Source organism: Parasteatoda tepidariorum, chromosome 4 (genome assembly GCF_043381705.1).
Source record: "Parasteatoda tepidariorum isolate YZ-2023 chromosome 4, CAS_Ptep_4.0, whole genome shotgun sequence".
Taxonomy (NCBI): Eukaryota; Metazoa; Arthropoda; class Arachnida; order Araneae; family Theridiidae; genus Parasteatoda; species Parasteatoda tepidariorum.
In genome coordinates this window covers 82,684,682-82,692,996 of record NC_092207.1, presented here as the reverse complement: position 1 = coordinate 82,692,996, position 8,315 = coordinate 82,684,682, and positions in this window count along the sequence as shown.

Below are 8,315 nucleotides of genomic sequence, written 5' to 3'. Positions count from 1 at the left end.
CTGTTCTGCAGATAGCAGTTTTTGAAAGGTATGAGAATTGTATACATTTATCTGTTTTTAGAATTATGATAGATATCTTTTTTCTTGCAATTAATGCTGGAAATTGTTTTAGAATCACCTAAGCTCGTTTCCATTAGCCTAAACTTTAATATATTATATTTTAGAAAACTTAAAAAGTGGCAAAAGTGTAGCTTTAAATTACAGCTCAAAACCACGACTCGCATAACTTTGTTGCTTTAAATGTATGAGAAAGAAATCCATAGAAGTTCTAAAATCAAGTGCTATTTCTCCTAATCTTATATAGTGACCCCTTTATTGTCTACCTTTGCTTAAAAGGCGTCTTGCTTTCGAATAATATAATATCATCAAAATTTTAAGTACAAAAAATATCAAAATATGCAAATCAAAACTTCAACCTAAAATCAAAAGGTAGGGACATCTTAACAAAAATATATAACTATAATATCAGAGTTATATAAATAACTCTGATTGCACAGGATTGCACAGAGTCGCTTGATAGCTTTTGAAAATGAAGTGATATATTCTATTAATATACTGAATCCTGACTTACTTAACAACATGCGAAACTTTAATTCTTGAAAAAAGCATCAGAAAAATGGCGAAAAGTACTAGAGAATTGGCGCATTTTTAGAAAAGCTTTTGAAAGTTGTTGAATACCCTTTTTCACAGTTGATTTTTTATAATCAATTTCGTCAACGGTATAGCTTGCTTAGCAATGTAATTCAAACCTTCTTTAACATAAAAAAACGTTCAAGTGTCTCATGGCAAAGCTATACTTTTAAATAACGATGACCGGTTCCGGGTTCGAATTCCGGATAAGGCATGGATGCTCGTTCCTTCTCTGTACTATCTGTCCTTCTTACTGCGGAAGCAACGTTGACCCACCTAATATGGTGCCTTTGGGAGAGTAGTCAACAAATTTGCCCTTCTGATACCTGAATGGCGAAAGTTAATATACGAGTGACCAGTGGAAAAAAAATTAAATTACATAGACAATATTGTTATTAAAACAATCTAGGCTTTAGAAGGACAAATAACTTAAATATTTCAAAAGTTAATAAACTTCCTTAAAAATTTCAATTTTTGTTTGTTTTTTCGTCCTTATAAGAATATTATCAAATTCAATAAATAAATCTCAATTTTTTGCAAATTTTTATGCCAAAAATTAACCTTTTAATTTCAGGCAAATATGTAACACATTTTTTTCTTCCATTTATGTTCTTTCTTCTATTTCTATTTATTTTCCTCTTCTATTTATTATGTCACAATTCATCCACCCTTAATTAGTTTGAAGAGTGAATTTTTTTATTTTTATGAAATGCTTGAGATTCAGTGGAAAGGTTACAAACTTGGAAAGGAGCAGATATTATATCTTGAGAATCTCGCAGACAGCCCTGCCGAATAAATTAAAATTGTTATTAAAGATAAAAACTAGATATTTAATTTTAATTTTATCGAGACATCAATTAAAAACTTTACTAACACGTTCAAGACTGGTGAAAGAAGAAAGAGTGCTTCCCTACATAGTAAAAATTGGAAACATCTTTCACGAAACTTTATTTTTGACGGAACCATTTCCTGGTATATGCTCTGAGAGAACACTTCCTTGAAGTGACGAAATATATACCGCCACTTTCTCGAGGAAACGAATTTTTGCCGAAAATAAAGCAAAGTTTCGTCATTATTTCTTTTTTTACGAAAGAAAAAAGAAAGAAAAACACCATGCGACTCACGTAGTGCCTCATGTTATCATTGTTGGTTACTTTTTCCGAGGGCACCCCAGAGATGGATCAATGTCATCTCAACAACACAAGGTAGAGAGAAAAATTGCATCCCTGCAAGAAGCAGGATTTCGAACCCATGATTTTCCTGGTATGAAGTTAACTCTCTGACCACCATACAGCCCGGTGGGTTTATCTCGTCATTCTAGTTTCGATTTTCTATTCTTCATTTTAGTTAACAATCACATTGCACTGCGATGATTTTCCGAGCTGAGGAAACATTTTCGTCATTTATTTCAAAGTTCTCGTTTCGTCCTAAGTTAGGTGAAATCGTGACGAAATGATTCTCAAAATTGACTAAGTACAGCTCAAAGATTGTTGAATCGTCAAATGTGAGAGTATGACATGTAATACAAGAGTACCGAATTGAGATGACGTCCGTGTGATCTTGAGCCTCGAAAGGCTCGTCTCTTATGTGATACGTGGCATAAACAAACCTGGAGCGTTAAAAGAAGAAATAGTCACGTCAATTCTATGACGCCAGATGAGGACCTCAAAACCTCCGGTAGGGTTTATTTATTTTTTTAAAGATGTATGGTTATTATTTAGCCATTAGTATTTGATTTCAAAGCAAATCATTTCTAGCTCTTTAGATCATTTGTATAGAAAATTATGTTTCTTGAGTCATGGGCTTGAAAAAGTAGCTTAAATCAAAGCAATGAATAAATGCACTTCTGCGGAAAAAATATAAACTGGGAAATTAGTGTTATAGAAAAACTTACGTCAACATCCTAGAAAGAAAATAAACATAGGAATTAAATTCATGTCGCTTGAATAAAAAATGTGTGATGCCTTAGTTAAACAGCCCAAAGATATTTTTGAAATTGTTATGCATAACGACGAAAATAAATGCTAAGTGATATGAAATAAAAACGTTTTGATTGAACCACACTTAATATTCACATTAAGATTCATGAAATTGGTTGAAATAAGCAGATACAATAAATATTTGACAAGTATTGTGCAGCTTTTTATGCACTCAAAAGTTTATTCAGAGTTTTAAATAAAAGTGTTTTTGTCAATATTGTGAAAAAAAAAGAAAGGTTTTAATTTCACGAAATTTTTACAGACTTATAAAGACTTTTCTTTTTATGTCTTACGATTATATATTTTTTTCAATCTGAGTAATTTATCTCCGATTGTTTGATTCTATTTCATTATAAAATGTTATTTTATCTCAAACTCAGTCATTCATCAAATTACTCCCTTTCTCTAAAATTAAATAATCTGATTTAAAATTTATTGAAATATAAGTTAGACTAAAAACTACATTAATTTTATGATCAACTAGATGGCTAAGTCCCCTGACAACTGCTGCTCACCAATCCCGATGATTGCTATTTTATTTTATTCTTCATAACCGTCGTTGAACAGCCGACCCAAATTTAGGGTTTACGACTACTAAAGGTCAACTCCGTAGCCTTGTAATTTTGAACTCAATCCAGAAGACAAGGGAACTCCTGGAGCAAGTATTGGGAGAATTTTGGCTTCGTGGAGGACTTTTTGATGGAACTAATCCGCATTTGCGTTACATGGCGAGGAAGATCACGAGAACCTCCTGCGGTTAGCCTGACGGCAAAGGGACTCTAAGTCATGACTCGTCTACCACTGAGGATATTTCACGTCAACGCTGTGGTCGGTGCGAGCCGGATGTAGAATTCGTATCGACCAACCAACGCCGGGATCGAACCTCGGTTCACTCCATTGGAAGGCGAACGCTCTATCTCCTGAGCCATCGCGACTCCCGATGATTGCTTTGCAGTAATTGTTGTTTCATGGCAGAAAACAGTTTCTTTCACAAAATGTGAAAATGAGGAGTGGTCCTTGACGTCAGGCTGAGCTTATGAGGTTATCGTGGCTTTCTTTTTCACGTAACGCAACTGTGGATAAGTTCCATCAAAAATTTCTCCATATATTCAAATTTCTTCCCAGGCTTGAATTCCCTTGTCTTATGGATAAGGTTTAAAACTGCGAGGCTATGGCGTTGAACATTTATAGCGGTAAACCCAATATTGGGTCAGCTGTTCAACGAGGGTTACATAAAAAAGTGGAAATTATTTACGTAACGTGTGTGTACAAAAAAGAGTTCCGCTTACGTATGCTTGTGCCCCCATTTCTCACGTCCAAATATTTTTATCTATTAGTATTATAAATATTTATTGGTGAACAGAAGTAATTTTTCTAAGTAGTTATTTTTTAAGATAAAATTTATATTGTTATTACATTATATTATTCTAACAAATTAGGAGAGTTCTCAACCATAATTTAATATTTTCGCTTGCCAAACGGGCCAAAATATATTAAACACTATTTTTGCTTGCCTCACATTGTGTATGAACCTAATCGTCAAGTTCTAAATTATTTAACGAATCTCTTTAACTGTAATTTAAAACAATGCATTAATGTTATTTGCTCAAATGTAATAATTATCAAATCGTTTTTTAAGATTAGACACTTTTATAAATAATTTTATCTCAAAATGTAGAGCAGAATTACGTTATAATAATAATTAAAAAAAACATCAACAATTCTCTTAATTGTAAACTCTTAAACCAAAAGCATAATAATAGAGGTATAGGAATTAAGAATGCAGAAATATTTATGGAAAAGCAAAACCTTTAGGACTTTTATTAATTTTAAGCTGATGACAATCAAACTAATATGGAAATGAATGAGATTTTTCAGCCAATAAAAATGCATTGACAACAATTGAAAACTGTGTTAGACTATTATGTTTTTATGTTATAAATAAAAATGCATCGACAACAATGGAAGACTGTGTTAGACTATTATGTTTTTATGTTATAAATAATGCATCGACAATAATGGAAGACTGTGTTAGATTATCACGTTTTTATGTTATAAATAAAAATGCATCGACAACAATGGAAAACTGTGTTAGACTATTATGTTATAAATAATAATGCATCGACAACAATGGAAGACTATGTTAGACTATTAAGTTTTTATGTTATAAATAATAATGCATCGAGAACAATGGAAAACTGTGTTAGACTATTATGTTTTTATGTTATTTAGATAGATTATTTTATGTTATATAGATTAATGTTGCTATGTTCCACTGTAGTAATTTTGTATAATGTCAAAGCTAGTTCCACCTTTGTACTATATAATAGCTTGCGTTTATTAAATGAATAATTTTTTAACTATTATATAAACCTTCAATAATGAGTACAAAGTAATATTAAAATGATGAAATTTGCAGACATCTTATAACACAAAGTTGAAAAGATAGGACAATGTTGATAGGTAGGTCTTGTGTGCTTAGAAGATAGGGCGATAAAATGTCTAAGGAAAAATTAGTTTATTCATTTATAAAGTAAAAATGATAAAATTTAAGCATTTTTTGAAGCTTGTTTATGTGTCTTAGCATGATATATTTAAGAAAATATAGTAAAAAGTTGTTTAGATCTAAAAAATACATTTTGCTACATTTATTATTGAAATATGTACTCGTATTGCTTAAAATGTTATTCATTGCATACGCAGTATTTTTAAATTTAAAGCAGAATCCAATTCAAACCCTTTACTTGTAAAAAGGATAATTCTCTTTAAATTTAAGATAAATGCAATTTATCTTCTTAAGCTTTATACATAATGTTTGAGTATAGGACAGTTTATATCTTGTCTGAACATTTCTAATATGCTTCCATATTTTATGTTTAGAAGAAACAAAATGCTTGTCTTGAGCAAACAACATTTATTTTGAAGAAAAATAGTTTTAGGTTTCCTCTTACTTCCCGTTAAGTACTAAGAAAATCCTTTGAGGATAAAATATATAGAAAAATACCTCATAGTGATATTACATAGTCATTTTAAAATAAATTTACTTCATCACAAGTTTTGAAATGTTTACATAAACTACTGTCAGAAAAATTACATTTTATACAATTTATCAAATATAGCAAGTACACATCAAGTATTTTATGCAGTTTATCAAGTATAGTTTATCAAGTAAGCAAATATTTTTCGATATTGTGTGAAGTCCGTGTAGATTATATATACAGTCATTTTTGAAATTAATATGTATGTAATATTTTTCTCTAATGAGAAGAAAATTAAATGAATAATCTAATTTTCTTTCTTCCTCGAACAATTTGTAATAAAAAATATTATTTTACAGTAACTATTCACTACTGATAAATATTTTATAACAGCAAAACAAGATTGCTTATTCAATTATTTTTGACATAGAATTATTTCGAAATTGTAATATTTGCATATTTACGATATCTAGAACTCCGTTTAAAGCTATAATATGTATAAGTGAAATGAAATATATAAAATATATAAGTGATATGTATTCTTACATATTTACTAGCAATTACATAATTTGTACAAAAAAATTAACCCGCAAAAAGATGCAACTTTATGTTGTTTATTTTATTGTCATTTATAGTTAGTTTTATTGCATGTCACATCAGCGTTAAATGCATTAATTTTATAAAAAATACTATGTTTATGTTCCATGATGTTTCCTGGAACATTTTGTAACATTTTTGCACAATGAGAACTGTCCTTTTACTCTTAACATAAATTCTATGTACATGTCTTAACATAAATTAGTTAATTCTTTTTTGCAGAAGAGAATACTTTTTTTTTAACTTGACCTGAGTTGAGTTGACTTGAGTTTAAAACGCCTCTTTGAGACGTTTTAAGGAGGATAAAGGAGACTATTATGAAGGAATTTCGCATATTTGAAGCTACCTTTTCGAACTATTAAGATTGAGTCTTAATGTGTGAAAATCCGATCATTAGGATCTAAAGTTATTCAATATGGTTCGTTCCTTTTTCCCTGTCACCTAGATCTCAATCTTATTGTTTGCAAGGCTAGTCTATTGTGCATAATTGTAGTGCAGAACTCGGCCAATATCCCTTTTCTCTTTGACGGAATGGGCTTCTTGAACACCAAAATAGCACGTGAAATCTCAATATGAATATTATGGTCTAAATAGTTTAATTGGCAGAGGGCTGCCAAGATCCTGCCCGTTAAACTTTTTTTGGTCGTAATGCACACTGCAAAAAATTCTTAAACAAATTACGATAAAAGGTGCCGGCACTTAGGCTGCCTTTACTGTTAAATTCATTTTTAACTGAACATGTTGCGGAACAAAAAAATCTGATATGCTGTAAATTTTGCAGGGATAATTATCGTAAAATCTCTGAACCACTTAAATTTAATAAATATTTCTGTTAAAATTACGGTACAGTATTTCATGAAAAAAAAAAGGATTTTACGGACGATGCACCCAAAGTGCCAATACTTTGTACCGGTACTTTTTACCGTGTACGTCTCGAAGATTAGATTTCGTCCCCCATCGACTTCTTTTAGCATCTCAACATTAAACTACTTTTCATAGTCAAATTCTAATCATTCAAAAGTCGGATGGAAAGGGTTAATGTTATTTAATTTATTGTGTATTTCACCATTTCAAAAATGGTATGTTTCGAAGTTTTCAGTTCTCAAGAATTATTCGACAGACTTCCTACAAATTTTATATTTTGTTATTTACAGTTGCGTAGAATAAATTGGTACAAAATTTTTTATAACATACAGTTCAGAATTTTATGAACGTTAGTAAATCAAGTCATAAAAGCAATAAGTAATTCTAAAATTAATTTTATGCATAAAATTTTCCTTAGATTGTGTGCAAAAATTTAAGATAAAAGATCATTAGTAGTAAAATAAAGGATGTTTGAGTATAATTTTTCATAACATAAAATTGTTCGCGTTTTCCGTAATAAATTATTTATAGTATACTATATGCGTATATTGCTTAGAAATAAAGCATTCTAAATAATAAAAAAAAGTATGATTTAATTGGAGTAAGTAAGTAAATACATTTATGTGATTTAAAAATTAACTCAATTCTTTTCAAAAAGCAGACATATCCATAACTTTCGCAGACAAATATGTTTTTCGCATTTCTTTATTCCAGATAATTAGCTTGATTACAATTCGAAAGATGCTTTACTTTGACAAAGAAGGCCGTTAATTTTTTTTTCGAAACTAAATATGGAATATTGATTTTACATCAAAGGATGAATGCCGCTATCTCAAGATACTCATTATAAGATTAAATTCGAAATTTCTAAACCAATATAATTTTTTAATGATTTCAAAGAATAAAAAATAGATAGCTTAGGGAGGTAACACAATGACGACAATTTAATTTATCGCTAATTACTCTAGGTAGTATCGTACTGTCCATTCAAGAAATTTTTTTTATACTTAAGTATCAATTAAATGCGTATATTCTTAACTTAATGATATATACTAAAAAGGTTTTCTTCTTTTTTCTACCTCTTGGTAGATTTTAGTGTTTGCAATAATTACTATTTTTAATTTTTCGTAATAAAATTTAAACATACATCTTTTTAATTGTTCGTGATTTTAAGTGCTAATTAAAAATATAATAAAGTAACACTATTTATTCATGTCTCCAATTAATTAAAAATTGTGATATATATATAAGAAAATATAGTAAAAAG